The sequence below is a fragment of the Diadema setosum genome, chromosome 4 (genome assembly GCF_964275005.1).
Source record: "Diadema setosum chromosome 4, eeDiaSeto1, whole genome shotgun sequence".
NCBI classification, from domain to species: Eukaryota; Metazoa; Echinodermata; class Echinoidea; order Diadematoida; family Diadematidae; genus Diadema; species Diadema setosum.
This window is the reverse complement of record NC_092688.1, coordinates 32,430,776-32,448,997: the sequence shown is the minus strand read 5'-3', so window position 1 is coordinate 32,448,997 and position 18,222 is coordinate 32,430,776. Positions and strand designations below refer to the sequence as shown.

Sequence of the window (18,222 nt, the reverse complement as noted above, 5' to 3'; positions counted from 1 at the left end):
ATTTTGCGTGTATTTGAACATAAATATTGCTGTTTGAAATTTGTGTATATCGTCAACTTTAAGAACTTTTAGTCTAAGGAATAATGGATCAGTATGTTCTAGATAATGTGAGTTGGTACATATTCTTATTGCCTTTGGTACATATTCTTATTGCCTTTATTGTCATTATGATCATCATCATTATTATCATGATTCTTAGTAATCATTTATTGTAAACATTATAAATAGGTTTACTTTTATCATTCCCATCACAATATTTATCATTATTGTTGGTTTAACTGTAATTTTTGTATATAGCCATGCTTCAACGCACGTAATGTTTATCATTGTCTCAATAAAAAAAAAAAAATGTTCACAAGAGTAGAGGCGGAAGCGTTTTGTTTAATTTCTTATATAACGCTCGAATTGACCTGAAAAACAAAAAACAAAAAAACATGTTAAAAACAAAACCCACGAAATTATTTCGCCCTCTTCCAAAGCTGGCCTACTAAAATAGGCGGTACACATTATGTTCTATAATATATGACAATGAGATCAATAATAAAGAGACGAAAAATAACATGATGTCATAATAATGAAAAAAAGAGAACAAGTTTCCGAGTGGAGGAAGAGACTTGTATAATATACATGTATAAATAAATAAATAGATGTATATATATGTATATATATATATATATATATATATATATATATGTGTGTGTGTGTGTGTGTGTGTGTGTGTGTGTATGTGCGTGTGTGTATGTGTGTGTGTGTATGTGTGTAAATATACGAATCTAAACACAAATATCCACATACATTAGACAGTTAGAGGATGTATTTATCACCTGCTTATGAAGAGAACTTGTGGGAGAATGAGAGCCCGCAACATGAGAAAGGCAGAAAAAAAAAATATTATGGAATAATGTTACAATGAAGATGTAAATTAGAATATAATTGATATAAGTATTACAATAATCGTCATTAATTTGAACCATCACTGGCTATCGGGCTGAAGCTCGGAAGTCATACCTGGAAGTCTAGTGGATATAATGCCTGTCTAGCAATCGGGAGGTCGTGGGTTCGAGTCCTAACCGAGTTTGTATGCTCGGGTCTTCTTTTTTTTTTATCATGGCTATCACACAAGCACTACATAAATTTGTGTTCATTTACTTCGTTAAATGGCTGTTTGTCAAACAGTTTCAATACACTTTAATCATCCTTCCGTAACAGTTGTCAGAATTTCTACAGGACAAAGAGGAATTCAAAAGTCTGAAGAGATAAAATCATTTACTACTTAAGCAGCCTACAGGCAAGACAGTGTAAAGCAAGCTCTTTTGCGCGGTAATTGTGTACACGTCAGTTTACACCATGACCATAATAACCATTAAAATGGAGGGGTACGGAGACCGGGCATTTTTTCTCTATCCCCCCTGGCCTACGGAACTCCCATCTTTTCTCTGTGAAATTGACAAACTGAAGCACTCCAAAGTCTCACTAAAGACTCACATTTTTACCAGGCAATCAATTGCTAACTTTCTAGGAGGAGTCTGCGCTATAGAATGTTTCTTCCACAGATATTATGCAAGTGCTGTCGATTATCATCATCATCATGATTGTAATGATAATGATCACTTCTGGGTTGTTGTTTTTTTAAATCTGAGAAATATCGTCTTGAATTTGCATGGGCACGCTTGTACCAACACAACCTTGACGCATATCAAAGAGGCATTATTGAAGTAATTAACCGATGACATATTAGGCGGTAAATCATAAAGGCTGGTCCAGATGGGCGGATAGCAGGTTGAAGGGTGAACGTGACACTTTTTTTTTTCTTGGTGCGATAAGCACTGACCCCGAAAAATGACCTTAGTGAAATATGTGTTTCATAAACCTTAACCTTCCAAGCTAATCCTCTCTCATAATGTTTTGAAAAGTCGGCGACCTTTTTGTGAAATCGACTTGATCAATATTATTGTTAGTAGACGAAAGACGGGTCATAGTTTGACGAAAACGGAGCTAGCCCAACTCCCATAAATAGGGAAGACCCTTTGATGCTCCTACAGCCAGGTTCCAGTCAGCCGTCAACCTCTAAGTTCCTTACACGTTCCATTATATCAAAGGTAAGATTAATTAGGTGTCTTTCCTATTGCAATACACGTGTTACATCACAATCAATTGAGTAATTGTTTGTATTTTCCTGTTACAAAATTCCAAGTCTTTTTGTTGTTGTTATATGCCTTGCCGCTGTTTGCAATTCATGCCCATGTTTCCAGATTACAAAAGTGAAACTCAAGTATAATTGAATATAGCAAAACGGCAGATCAAAGTCAAGATCTGTCACGAAGACAAATGAATTGTTTCAAACGTATCTCCTTTTACGATTGTTATTTATCTTATTTGAAACTTTCAAATAACATTCTTGGTCAGAAATTTGAAAACGCGCAAATAGTTTTGAAACAAAAGCATAAGTACGAACAAAATAACAAAACTTGATCAGACAAGGTAGCGATTTAATGTTTATTCGGAATGCACACAAAAAAGATGTGTCCACGCGTTTGCTTGTTTCCTGTTTTGTCTGATTTGTTTTCAACCTCTTTCTCTCATTCCCTTCCAACTCTTCCATGTTCTCTTCCTCTTACTCTCTGTCGCTTTTTCGCTCATTCACTATTTTGCTCTTTGTGAACCCTGAGCATTGCCTTTTTTTACACATAGCAGAGAATCTCGTTTCTGATACTCTTCTTTCGTGTTTTATCATCCCCTGTCGGATATAAAAGGACCAATCATGAAAGCCTTCTACATTTTCGTCGCGCTCGCTGTCGTCGTCGCCTCCGTAGCGGCGTACGAAGAGGAGAACGAGCTCTTCGACATGCTGGAGAAGCGATCGATGGACGAAGGGGAATTGGAAGAAATGCTCTACGGCAGCGAACCCATGGTCAAGAGGGGACGATTCACTTGTGAGTAGTAGCAGTAGTAGAAGTAGTAGAAGTGGTATCTGTAGTAGTAGTAGTGGCAGTTGAAGTAGTAGCATCAGTTCATAACTGCCGCGGCTCAAATCGATTCTTTGACATTGCTATTTTCCAGCTGTTAATTTTCCAATATGTAGCCTTACCACAGTAAACACTCTTTCCCCTTTTCTCTAGTTCTGAAGTGTGTATTTGACTATCTCTGTTAAACTCTCCCCGGCAGAGGTTGCTTTAATATCTTGTCGCCTTTATACCTTGATATCCATTTCCATTTTGGGGCGCACGTCAAGAGCCATACTATCCACAGTCATACTACCCACAGTCATACTGCCCACGAATCATACAGCTCACGAGTCCTACAGCCCACGAGCTATATACACTAAATTGAACGAGGCCCACGAGCTAGACATTGCAAGGTTGGCTTGATTTACGTATAGTGTCGAGTTCGTGAACCGTCTCTGCTTTAAATAGTGGCTAGCTCATATGCCTGTTCTACTTAGTGTCTAGCTCTTGGAACTGTTTTACCTCTTGTCTAGAACGTGAGCTGTATGACTCGTGGTCTTCTTTTTTCAATATCTAGCTCGTGGGCAGTATGACCCTCGAGTGTTTAGCTCGTGGGATGACCCCCATTTGTAGCTCTTGGGGTAACTCTCATCCCATATGTTTCAGCGTCTTTGTGATCTACTGTTCATACTAAGTGCTATTTAGAGGTGGGTATCTGTCACTTCTTTCATATCTTCTATAGATTTCATTAATTCATTATTTCTGCCCAGTTCAGTCATGTCTTATATATATCTACGGAATAGAGAAAATAGATTTGAAAAAGCAAACAAGAAGGAAAAACAATGCGGGGCACTTAAGCCAGCATTACCACAATGAGCCTACACCGAGACAACGCCCACATTGGAAGGCTTATACTCTTTCAACTGAAAATTCAGAGTATTAGATTCGAGAGAAACATCGGCGACACGGCATCATATGTAGAAAAAAAATTACAATTCTGCTTACAAAAAAAAGAACGAAAATGCATTGTCTTTTTAGCAGTTAGCATAGTTCCTTCATCATACATGTAGCTGCCTGTAGACAGCACGCCTATTGCTTCCCATATAATGCACAATATTTTGTACGCAATTATGATACAACCCTAGGTTTTTAAAGGATTCATGCTAAGCAGTGATGCAAATTTTGTGGCTCTGTAGATTTGATTGTTACGTAAATCTCAAAGATGCGATTGGTGCTGAATGCACAGTTGACGTTATTTTCTACACACAACACATTGACTTTTACTGGTCAGCTGGGCAAGCAATGACACTTGGACCTACCCGAAGTGCATAATACAAGCATAACCCTGTCTAATGTGCTTTGAGTGGTCGTTTGGCACAGAAAACTCAATATCCTTGTACACACTGTCCAAAGCCCCAGACACAGAAAGGGATAGTATAATCCACCATTTTGCAGGACTATAATCCTTATCATGTCATCGGCTCTGCTGGTCCCTATTGACTGTAATCCTTAATGATTCTTTGTGATATATCAATGCCATTGCCTATGACAGAGATAACTATAATGGCAATGATGATAATTATGTGTGATAAAGACTAACAAGATTGATGATTACCGCAAATCATCAATTTCGTAACAACTGCTAATACTGTCAATCAAACTGTCATTCCCATGGTGATCGCCAGTGATTATCGTCCGTGCTATTTAGGATGATGGATAGCCTTAATTATCTTCACATTGAACACCGACGGCAGTTAAATAATGTTTTTTTTTCCTTGTTGTCGCCCTCTTACGACCAGTCTGTGAGAACATGCACGGGGACCAGTGCATCTGCGACAAGAAGTACAGGCGAAACAACAGGAGGCGTTTCGTTAACTGTGTACCCAGGGACAAGGGGCTGTAAACCACTGCAGCAACAAAAGATTACAGGTACCTGTAAAATGCATTTCACACTTTTGGAGCTCTTTATGTATTCTGTCATTATATTGAATGGAAATACATTTATTATAGCATCTATCAATTCAAAGTATGAATTGAAACATCATTTCATCGCAGAAAAGTTTGAAATGTTCTCTTCGTATCAGCTGCACGGAATTTCTACTGAGGCTTAATTGGATGGCATTAATTCTGTGGCTTTGAATTTGTATTGAGAATCGTCAAATTTCCAAGTAATATATTTATCACTCGTTTTTTTCCTCTAGAAGCTCTCGGTAGGCACAGTAAGTCAAGTATGTTTTAGCTGCTGATTTCATTTATGTGTAAGCTTGAGTAAGAAGTAGACAATCAAACAAGTGAAGCTAAACGAAACAAATGAAGCCTATTGCAATGAAATCTAGAAGTCTTAACAAAATTATTTACATCCCACGTGAGTCGCGTCTTGTGAGTTAGACTAGAATTATACAAAAGACCATTAATACCAGTATTTATGTTCTTTCTCATCGACAGGAGCAGTCATGACGTAATAGCCTGAAGAAATTATGCACCCCATCCAGCAAGATCCGTTTTCCTTGTTGATGCCTCGACAGTGGCCTTAAGGGCCGGCAGAGAGAAGGTCCACAGATTATATACCTTCGTCATGGATTCAACAGTTATACATGTATTTCACTACACCTGTTTGCCGTGTAAACAAAACAAGTGACCAACAACGAGAGACAAGAATAATAACATACTATGGTTTCCCTAACAGCAATGTTGAAATAAATGATTCCGTCGGTCAATAACGGCGTTTCTTTACGATATCATTCTTTGGTCTTGGAAATTGTTGCATTGTTGTCATGCGTCTAATTAAAAGCAGTTGATCGATCTTTACTGAACTTGTTTGCCCGGTTGCGTAATTTTGAAAGAGGGAGGAAGTTTCATTTCATTTCATTTCATTTCATTTCATTTCATTTCATTTCATTTCATTTCATTTATTTCCAAATTTAAGAACAACAATCATTACATTTTCAAGTCATAGTATAAACATATTCATTGTGGGGGACCAATTAAAGCCTTCCAGGCTTGTTGGGAATAGGCCCCACGGTAAATACAAGACTTTCTCAACTTAAAATATATAGGTACAAAATACATAGAACACAACTGGTACACAAACAACGCAGGATGAAGAAGGAAAAAAAGTAAGAAGTAAAATGCTGGCAGAATATACAAGACTATGTAGCTATTAGATACGGAAAGTGCGTCTAAAGTTGTTTCGTAACTGCTGTAATGATTTGCAGTTTTTTAGTTCCTTTGGTAAAGTATTCCATAAAATGGGACCTTGATAGAAAATTGTTGACTTGGCTAATTCGGGTCGGTAGAGGGGAGGATGAAAATCTTGTTGGTTTCTTGTATTATAAGAATGAATACTGCTGTTGAGATGAAACCATTGTTGTTAGGGGGCTGGTAATGCGCCAAATGAATACTGTTGCATAAAATTCCTGTTTGGAAACAATATAAATAAATATATTTCTTAAAAGATTCCATCATAAGTCAGTGTGTAACAACAAATTCCTCTTCAAGTAACTTCTCGTGTCCAACACACTATTCCTCTTCAGTTACCTTTAATGCGTTCTTTGATCTATTGCAAATTATATATATATATATATATATATATATATATATATATACATATATATGTATATATACATTATATATATATATATATAATATACAGTTAACAACAAAATCATTCATACCCCTGAGAAATTATTAGTTTTGAGCAGATTTCTTACAAATGAAGGATTGAGTGATGGTGATTGGGTATTAACTTTTTACTCTTATCATTTTGTCCTCTATAAATTGACATTGATTCCAGTTTCACCTCATTTGCATAACACTAGAAATATTGAGATATAACACCCAATCACCAACACTCCATCCTTTACTTGTAAGCAATCTGCTCAAAACTAAAAATTTCCCAGGGGTATGAATAATTTTGTTGTTAACTGTATATATATTTATATATATATATATATAAATATATATATATATATGTATATATATATATATATATATATATATATATGTATATATATATATACATATATATATATATATATATATATATATATATATATATATTCGTTGGGTATATATCCGTCGGGAGTATATAGTTTGTTGAGGACTGATGAAAAATGCTCGATGCTGTAAGGTTTGCCTGAAGATCGCCACAGCGTGAAATGGCCGGTAGCGGACAAGACGACAAAGCACAACCATGCATACGTCTGCCTGGCGTATATATGTGTGCATTTATAAAATTATAATTATCTGAGTTCTGAGTTCTGACTTTGCGATTGTATGATAAGACATTTCTAATACTGCATCTGCATCCTTATATGTGTAAATGGTTGGATGAGATTGGAAAACATGATCGTATCATATCATATTGAGAATGCCAGCTGTGCTTATCGTTTGAATTCTTCATAAACTTCATAACTTCATAAACTTTATTCTGTGTCATTTTTACTTTTTGATAGATATTTTAAAAAACAGTAGCTGATAGATACGTTCATATCAAAGAGAGAGGGAGAGAGAAAGTAAGAAAACAAGATGGATTAGGGAATAGAAAGCGTGGGGTTATACAATATTTATAATTATTTTAAAAGACTTGAAGCTTCTTCCATTTATGACGCATGATTTCCGAAGATTTCAACGGTTGATTGAACAGCGGCTGTGTCATTGTCTAACGGTTTGCGCGCCTCACTAGGAACAATCTGGGCATGAGTTCAAGTTTGGATCATGTAATGACTCAGCATCCACGTGATACCTGCGTCATCGCTTACGTTTATCATATTTTCTGGTGTCTCTGTTGGTAGCATCACGTAAAAACACCCCCACACAACCATACACACAAACATTTTTAACTCCATATTAGGAAAAATTAAGAGTATGTAAGAATGGGCCTACATAATAAGTATGTAAGAATAAAACCCTTGCAGCAAAGTAGAAAATAACATATCTAAAATGTCACACCATCCAGGATGAGTTTCACAACATCTGAACTTTTAAGAGCTGCTACCATCGCACTCATGGATTATTCAAACCGGTAGGAACATTCAGATAAGACTCGTGTATTGCATATTGCAAGAAAACATCTCTCTACTTCTCTTTCTATACTAGTATATGATATAATATATATATATATATATATATATATATATATATATATATATATATATATATATATATATGTATATATATATATATATATATATATATATATATATATATATATATATATATATATATATATATTAGAGCTTGCTTCCGAAAGACGCTAAATCCTCTTCTAGATGTATATATATTTACATACATAAATATGAATACATGTTATATTCATTTATGCTAGTATATATTTATACAAATTAGGCAAAATTTCGTCGAACAATGAAGGCTGATGACTTGTGAATATAATCTACATCACTACTCTGATGTATAGGGGCATTTTATGATTGCTTTTTCTTTCCAATAATGGAAACAGAACAGAAAACACCAATGTTTCCTTCGAGCACAGTGATCACATTCACAGTGGAATCTATTTGTTTCTATATAGATTGCAGTTAAGAATAGGGACGACTTTTTTTTTTCATCATCAGTAAAGCTAGCATACAAGCACGAAATGCGTCCAACTGTTTCGAGTTATCAAGGAACCACAGAAGCTGCGAACAAAGTCTGCATCTTTACATACAGTGTCATCCCAGAGGGTTGACGTATAGTAAGTTATACATGAAAAACTATCATAGAGTTTGTTTCGTAGGTCCCATATGGAATCGAGCGATCTGAGAAAGAGAAGGGAACTACTCAGTAGTCTTTGAAAGATTGTATGGTGGGCCACAAACTGCACGACCTGTAAAAGAAATGAAGCAAAAGACTAACATCGAAACATACGCTTATAGATACAGAATGCAAAGGTGGAATGTTGTCCATTTACTGATATTAACAGACATTTACAGACAGATAACACATAATATGTGAGGACGTACGATTACAAACTTCATCTATTGACCATGCTATGCAAAGTCAAAAGTAACCACTTTCTTGTCAACATAATTCATAACGACAAGACAAGTGCAGTTTATGATTCTTTGAAAACAAACAAACAAACAAACAAACAAACAAACAAACAGCTAGTAATCAGTTTTTAGTTCAGTTCAACTGAGAACTGAACTGATGTGACGTATGACCCCCAGACACCATTAATGACGTCAAAAACCACTAAGGGCGACACCCAAGAAGAGATGCCATGCATGGCAGCATTCCAAATTTCCATTCCAAAAGTACATACATATGATACATTCATAGAAACATACTCGCGTATAATAAGCACATTCATACGTAATACACAAAGGACACGACATCATACATCATACAAGAGAGAGAGAGATCAACATTTATACAGCAAAAAAAAAAGTGGAAAGTGCTGGAATAAGTCACAGAGAGTGTATCATTGTGTGTGTGTGTGTGTGTGTGCGCGCGTGTGTGTGTGTGTGTGTGTGATGCAGTGCTTTATCATTTTATCAAAAAAAAAAATCATTAACTTTTTAATTCTCCTCACACAATTAATTGTACAAAACAATGTCACCATTCGTCTCCCTGATTCAACTCCTTGGATTTTTTTTTTTTTTTTGTCATGAGGTAATTCCTTTTTTTTTAATACACTGCTAATTTGTCCTTCATTGAATTTCTTTCCTATATGTCATACACCAGTGGCATATCTATTGGAAACACATCTTTGATCTGAATTCATTATCATTATTATTGTTATTATTTCTGCCAATTATCATCCTGCCAAACCACGAGTTGATGACATAGCCGGAGACAAGCTTGGCTGCCTCTTCCCAAGAACTGATTACCGCATGTCGATGAAATATCTTTACCAGCAACATCCAAATTCACGACTGGAGGAACGACTAGCCTGCTGAGGCGTAATAAAGTGTGATAATGGTGAATTTTTAACCCATTGTACGCTGGAGCAGGGTATATTAGGCGTCGAATCTGTGTAGAACCACAATAACATCTTGTCGGCTACGGGTTTCTCCTGTGAGCCTTGGATGGATGCGGACGGAAGTCGTAATGAATTTTCGTTGATGGATTTTGTTTTTATTGCATAGGGTCATTGAGCGGAGAAAGGACGGAATAAAGCGTTACAAACGGAATCAAATTGTATATAAGGGGTTTCTGTGGTACACAGGTCCCATCAAGAATCATACAGAACATCATCCCAGGCAAACTTCGAGAGTGATCAGAAGCAAAACTCGGTAAGTTCGAATCGTTCTTTATTCAATTCAAGAATTGCTACTTTATAAGACTTTTTTATTTTCGCTTTACACTGTCCTGAAGTGATTTGTAGCGTGAAATTAAAGCTTGAGAAATTCAAAATAAACGATACACAACACACAATATATTTACAGTGGATATCAAAGGGGCAAAAGTAGTGCAAAAATGATATCCTTATTGTATTTTGATGAATTGTAGGCCATGTCCAATAGTTAACTCTTGATTCGTGACAGCTATACTTTCGTATCAGAACAAAATTTAATTAACATGAGTGGAGGTATTAATGCTTAGCTACGTTTGAAAGCAAAGAAAAAAAAACTCCACTTTGTTCACGAAAGAGACAGTACTGATAAACTATAATTTACATGAAAGAGAGACAATTTATTTGAAGAAAACTGATTGTATGGATTGACCACGTTATCTGTCCTAGGCGTTTATGGAAAGAAAAATAATGATAACTCGAGATGTCATTCAAATATCACCTGTCAAGTTCTTATCCAACAGCCTCCTTATTCCAGTGATTGCTTTTTAGTCTATCATTGATGGTTCGTCAAACTGTAGAAATGAAACTGAATTCATTTCATTTGTGTGGTAACATAACAAGTTGCGTTTTATTTTTTAAATTGATGGGAGAAAAAGTCATTATTACAGTTTTTTGATAAAGAATCACAGGCTAAATGTATTATTATCTGTGGCATCCATTTCCTTATTATGTAATGTATAATGTATATATATATATATATATATATATATATATATATACTTTTGGCAGCTAAACCCATAGCCAAGAATCGCAGTAATAAGAAGTATTCAAAATGGCATGTAATCTACATTTTCATTTGATATTAATCTCAAATAGCTTGTACTTCCTCGACTTGGTAAGGGGCTTCTACATGCCCAGAAAGTACGGATATAACTATTAATGACTGGCCCGGAATGAACGTGCATGATAATCCATCTGAAGAGTTTGAAATGCTTTTGAGGGAGGTTACGAGATCGGAACTCAGTATCTCCATGGAATAAAAACCCTCATATTAGAACAGTATGTATAATTATTCCTGTTAACGAAAGACATCATCTATGTCTTTATCCTTTTTGAGTTTAATAATCAAATGTATTAACTTATTATAGCATGTTACTTTATTTCGCTCTGCACAACTCTCCAACAGGTGAACATATCAAACTGTTCTGCCCATGGGCCATTATCAAACAAAATATGTTCCACTGTAACGTGATTATGTTTAGCTGATCGCTGGCTGGCATTTTAGTTTGACTGTGTTTATGTGTTTTTGTGTGGGGAGGGGCAAACAGATATAATCCATAACTGATGTAAGATAATTATTTTTTTTTAACGATATTATGCGAGAGTGAATTTGTAGTGGTTTTGTAACATTTATGAACTACAGATATCAATATTTTATATTTACCTGACATGAAAAGTATTCAGAATCAATAATATCATCATATCTGCTAAGCCCCGAAGAATTTAGGTAAATTTGACGTGTATCTATATATAGCGTCACATTGGACGTGGAATTTGTTCAAAATTAGAGGAGCTTTAATTGCTAATAGCACCTTGTTTGTTTTTCATGAAATCATCTACAGGGGCGGATCCAGGAATTCCGTAAAGAGGGGGCGTGTTTACAAAATTAAAGGGGGGCGCACGCACCCCTCCCCCCATTTTTTTCTTTTTATTTCTTTTGTTTCAACAAAAAAATAAAGGGGGGGGGCGTGCGCCGGTTGCGGTCCTCCCTGGATCCGCCCCTGATCTAGAATTATATTCGTTGGCCTTTAGAATCATCGAAGAAACCATGAAGGCCTTCTACCTTATCCTCGCTCTCGCTGTCGTCGTGGCTTCCGTGGTCGCCGTGGAGGAAGAAGACGACTTCGAGCTCTTCGAGATGCTGGAGAAGAGATCACCAGAGGAAGGCGATCTCCTGGAGGAAATGGCGTACGGAAGTGAGCCGATGGTCAAGAGGGGACGATTCAAATGTAAGACTAAATCATACATGTAGATAAACGACGAAATTGAAACCTTAGAATAAGCAACGTCAAATTACAAAGAGTAATTGTAATGTTCCGGGATGTTTCACAGCTGCAGACGAATCTCCTTATACTTTAACAGCATCTTGTCAATTCAACAAAATATTCAATGCTTACAGAAGGAGGTGAACAAAAATGCCCTCGATTCAATTGACATTTGATTCATTATAATAAGGACATTTTGCACTTCTGCGAAATCTTGAGATTAAACGAGAATAATCAAGAAGAATGAATTTACAGATTAAAATTCCTTTTTTTTTTTCTGACGATCATTTGCTACACATTTTGATTAATGTTCGTGACTAATGACTACTTGATAACCGTCATCTCCATCCCCACCAATAAAAGAAGAAAAAGAAAATATCAGAAAAAAAACATTGTCTAAAAAGGAAGGAACACTCACAAATTAAGAAAAAAGGAGGAGAGGGACAACGGAAGGGAACAGTAAGAAGAGAAAATGATCATTGTGGCAATTTGTTGTGTAAATTGTAAAGGCATTTAAAAAAGAAAAACGTCAGATTTACGACCTTGTAGGCCCTACAGGTATTTTATATTTGTCTTCAAGCGGCCTTTAAAAAATGTTAAAAAGTACAGTCCATTAATGTAGACTGACAGAACTATGACTACTCCTTAATCAACACGGAAATTTGTTTTTGTTTTATTTTGACTAACTTTACTAATTGCCGTTGATGTTCAAGTTGATTAAAGGAGATGAAGTTTTGATGAAAAAAATTGAAGAGCTCGCGAACAACGCCCTTTAGTTTTGACGTAGCAAACTTGAGGATTTCATGGCTCAGTCACTGTGACAGTGAATACGATCCGAGTATGATGCGCACGGGTAACACTTACTGAATGCATCATTACCGACGTTCATGAGCATTCAAGTGTTTAATGCTCTTCTGTGTCTTCTATCATATAATGCATTAATTGACAACGTCATGTTTTCATGTTTTGTTGTATCAGTTCACTCTTTTTTTTTCTCTTATCCGCAAAGCTGCAGTATAATTCACGAGGCATACATATTACATTGCAGTACACTTTCTGGTATTGTGCACACAATTACATAAATGACGCAGGTTGTGCAAGTATGTTTGCCACATAGACAGGATTTTTTTTGCAGATATTTATTCCACGCAGTAATCAAGACTGATAAGAGGAAACTCCTAAAATGTAAAGCCTTTGCTATGTTGACTGAAAGTATATGATTGGCAAAACGTAATGTAGAGCCCAGGTATTTATTAAACTTTGGTAGTAGTAAATGAAAAAGAAAATAATGCAAAAGATCACGTTAACTTATATCAGAACAAATTGAAATCAACAAAACAAAATCATAATGATTATATTCCAGTAATTCGCTTTTTTTCTGTGATTGCCTCGCATGATGCAGTTAATAATCATGTCATGCAAGAATACTCAGCATCTGGTAGATATATGGCAGTTTACAACATATGAAGATACGATAACGGTCCCAATTTGGCACTGAAAAAAAGAGGATGTTAATCACCTTGAGCTGTGATACCAAATCATAACAACCACAACTGAGTTTGGTTTTTGCATAATTGATTTCTGGATCAGATCATTTATAATCGACCGGGACTAAATGTGATCCTGCTAATGGTTCTTATTGTAAGAAAAAATGTATTCTAGTGACAACCAACTTGTTCAAGAAGTCAAAGTTATAGTTTGATTTTTTTTTTATTTCGATAAAGAACATAAGAAGAGATGCTTATATGACTGAGGAAAAACCAACAACACAACAACCAACTGTTTTATCAAGAATAAGCAGGTACACTACAGACCTTTTAAACAAGAGTGTAGATCCGAGCAGTTGTTTCGTGCCTTCTTTCTGACTCTTCTGAATCTGACTTCTTTCTTGGATAAAACTAACAAATTATTATGAATTATGGTCATGAAAAGATTTTGACAAAGATTTTTTTTTTCTTTTAATCTCACACATTACTCCATTGATTACACTTCATTTCATAAGATTGGGTTTCCTTTCTTTAACAAAGTAGATTGGCTATTGATAACGATTTCCAGCACTTGCACGTTTTCTGTATTTTCTGTCTATATGTAAAAGAAACAAAAATTAAAACAAAACAAGACTGTTACCATGGTTACGTTTCTTTTTACCTCTCATCCCAGATTGCCAGAACAAGCATGGAGACAACTGTGTGTGCGACAGGAAGTACAGGCGAAACAACAGGAGGCGCTACGTCAACTGCGTGCCAGCAAACATGGGCACACCTGTCTAAACCTCCCGGATCTGATGCTTGACTTCATCCGACATTGGATTTAGGTAAGGGAACCTTGTAGTTAAGAATGAATTTAAAAATTCCTTCACTGTACTAAATTTGACACTTTAATCTAACACTGCAAGGAAAAATACGCCTATAAACAAAGTTTAGAAGGTCAGAGATCCAGGATGGGGTTATTTTTGCCCAACTCAAGTTGGATAACAGAAGCAACAACATTCATACTTCGGATGATTGTTGCAGTTTGTGATATGATGCCATCTTTACAACTACGAATGCTGATACTCTACCATCATGTTGCTATACATGTTTGATATTATTGCTGTTTTTCATCTTATATTCCGCCTCTTGCATGAAATTAACAAAACATCTTACATTATAATGACCTTGTGTACGCCGGTGAACTGAAAGTAATTGCCAGTGTAATGATATGCATTCATTCTACCCCCTCCCCCAATAGAGACGGAAGGTTTAACAGATAGAAACCATATACTGTAAGTGACATGCTATTTTCACCTCTCTCTTCATATTTCAACAGATCCTGAACTGAATTACTTCATATGAACCCCGACGCTGACATACGGAACACCCGCAATCTTTTCACTGACCGATCAAGATGTAACTGGGAAAGCATTTCAATCTTAACTACTAACCCGTGTTCTAAATGGAATCCAAAATACAAAGAAAAGGGAGAGCTTGTCACCTGAGAATACACCGTGTTTGCTTGATACCTTCTGAAAAAGACCCTTTCACCTGAATAAACTATTTTTAAGAAAATGTAATGTATACAACGACGTGTACTTCTTTCCATATACTATACCATATCTAAGTATGTATATATATTATACCATACTTAGATATAATGGGACTATTTGAGATTGTGCGTATGTCTTGCGTGGATTATGTTTCTTTGCATGTCATGTTTGTGAGTGCGTAACTTGATACTTGAGAGTTTACATTGGCTGATTGGTGTCCGAGATTGGTGTATGTTCAAAATAGTGTGCTCTAAACTCGAACACTTTGACATCCTAACTCTTCACACTGAAAACTTTTAACCGTATAGCCATTAACACGATAGAAAATATCAAACAGACCACGATCACACTCTGTGCTTGGCTGAAGACAAACTGTTTCCAGCATATACCACACCCACTGATTATACATTTTCATATTTCATGTTGTTCGTACAGTTTGCCTGTTCTATTCAGGGATACACTTTTTCACCATCATAACTCACCACCAAACAGAACGCAGTTGTCGCACCGGCTGATTTTTATAACGCTGATAATATGTCATCATAGATCTGCGCTCGTTTAAAGTCATGGTTGGGATTTTTCATTAGCTCTTGGTTCTTTTCATCTGTCATTCGTCTTTCACTGTCAAGAATCTTACAAGTATCAAATGGATGACCATGACGACTTATCTACGGATAATCAGAGGTATATAATGGCATAATATGTCATAGCGTATAATAGTGACGTTGCAGAACCGACGTGCAATATAACGGTTTCCTGTCATATCTGCCTGTAGACCGCGTATTGCTTTCTGTAGTCTAGTCCTTGACAATGAAGAATATTTTATATACCAAGCAAACACAGATTAATTTCTCGACATTTAATCGGCACGCATTCGTATCAAAATTAATAATCTTTCCCCTCGGTGGTAATACTTATCTCTTCAATTCTGATTTGACAGTGACATGCATCATTGCCAGTGTTAGTAGTCCAGGCGCAGGGACCCAGAAAAAATGCCTTCGTTCAACCCACCCCGCAGAAAAGGTTTGACCACACAGAGTGGTAGATGGGACCTTCAGGAACACCCCCAGGTAGTATGTGAGTCGAAATTGTGGTATGAATAAAATTTTACAGGCCATTTTAGTTGCGACAAGACCGTATTGTTCGAAAAAGAGTCTGCGCACGCCAAGACTACTACACGCACCACTAGCACTGCTACAGGCACCAGTGCCAGTGGTGCGTGTAGTAGTCTTAGCGCACGCAGACTTTTTCCTCGGCAAACAAGGGTTTTTGCCAGCAAACTCACTAGCTGAGGTCAGTGTAGTTTAGTTTCTAGCCGTTTTTATTTCGTGTATATTTTTTTCGAGTTGCAGCAAGCCGAGTGAGGTTGCATACACAGTGATTGTGACCCCAAACCGTTCGGGCGTCGCAATCACTTGGTATGCGCCTTCGCTCGGCTTAGCACAATAAAGTGGGCTTCTACACATGCGCAAGCTGCAACTCGGAGAGATGAAAACGAAATAAAAACGACTAGAAACTAGACTGGGGTCGGTTACGGCTGGCACTGAAAATCACAACATAATCACAGTTTTTTGCAGTTATTTCATGAATAATTCCTCAAAACACCGTAAAACCATATATATACATGTTGCTAGAGATGTCAGCAAAACAATGGGATACATTGTAAGTTAAAATATTGTGCATGGTTACCATGGTAACCAGATGTATACAGGTGATTGATAATCCAAAAAATGCCTCCAACTGCTGCAAACTTTGGTATTTTTTGTTCAGTTTTTTTTTTTGTAGATAGGTGAATTAAAAACAAACATTTCTATCGATTATTGTTCAAAAAGTTTTTTCCTGTTGCCATGGCAACCAGTAATATCCAATCAGGATTCAGCTGTCAATACTTAAGAACTAATGCCCATATTTTCAAAATCTCAATAAGCATGTCATTCTGCATAATTGTACCATTTACCGTACTTTTAACACATATTTGACTTCAAATTACAGGCAAATGTTGTTTCCAGCAATGTATGTACACAAAATTCCCTTCAAAATCTATGTTAATACAGAGAGCAAAGCCGACGATATTCTGATATTAGCTTTTTAGAGTATATATTTACAGAGAAATGGTTATTCGAAACAACCTTGGAAAAGAGCAGAAGAAAGCAATTGATTGTTCTTGTTCTTAAAGGAAATTTATTCAAGAATGCAGATAAATTCCGTCTAAAGAAGGAATATACACGTACACTGCATTATCCATCAATGGAATTAAAAGCGTACTCTTTCATTGGTAAGCTAGGGTTAAAAATAAAAAATAAAATGAAAAGTCATGACATGTAAATTTGTATTAAAACGTGCCGTAATGAATTAATACTATTAAGGAGAGAATGAGGGAAAATCTTGGGGGTCCTATCCGTTTTCTCCAGGTTAACTTTGTAGTGTTGAGGTGGGTAGTTTAACCCTGTAAAGCCCAAGGGAGGGGGGCACATTGTGCCCCTACCATATCTTCATTTGCCGCTCCTAAACCCTTTACCTGATTTCAACCAAATTTGGTGCTTTTCCTAAAATCTTATTACAAACATTTTGATATATAATTTAGGAATGTCCGATATTCCTGTTTGCTATGGCAACCGTAAACTGACAACCACGTTAGTCAGATTTTGTATGATTTTCTGTTTCAATGTCAATTAACAATATAATTATGGATGAAATTGGGGTTTTCTTGGCTATAGTTTGCTAAAGGAAAGAAATGTGAAGTAATTATGGTTGAGAATTACCCTGAAATGGTCTTCTTATTATTTCCTTTATTTTCTATATAACATAGGCATCAAACAATAGATATAATAGAAATAATCGAAAATACAGCATTTTTCAAAGATTAGCTTTTTATTTTGTGTTATCTTCACGCAAGCTTTGCCTGGAATATCATTTGTTTATCATAATATCAATCTGTAAACTTAAAATTTCAGTATTTTGGAAATATGA

At 36.0% G+C, this 18,222-nt stretch overlaps 1 long non-coding RNA gene across 1 annotated transcript; it reads left to right on the top strand.

Moving 5' to 3' along the window:
- Window positions 1-2,835: 2,835 nt before the first annotated feature.
- Window positions 2,836-5,521, top strand: LOC140228003 (uncharacterized). The gene is made up of 3 exons (XR_011901069.1): window positions 2,836-2,933; window positions 4,745-4,874; window positions 5,391-5,521. It is a non-coding gene; the product is annotated as an uncharacterized lncRNA (long non-coding RNA).
- The last annotated feature ends 12,701 nt before the right edge of the window (window positions 5,522-18,222 follow it).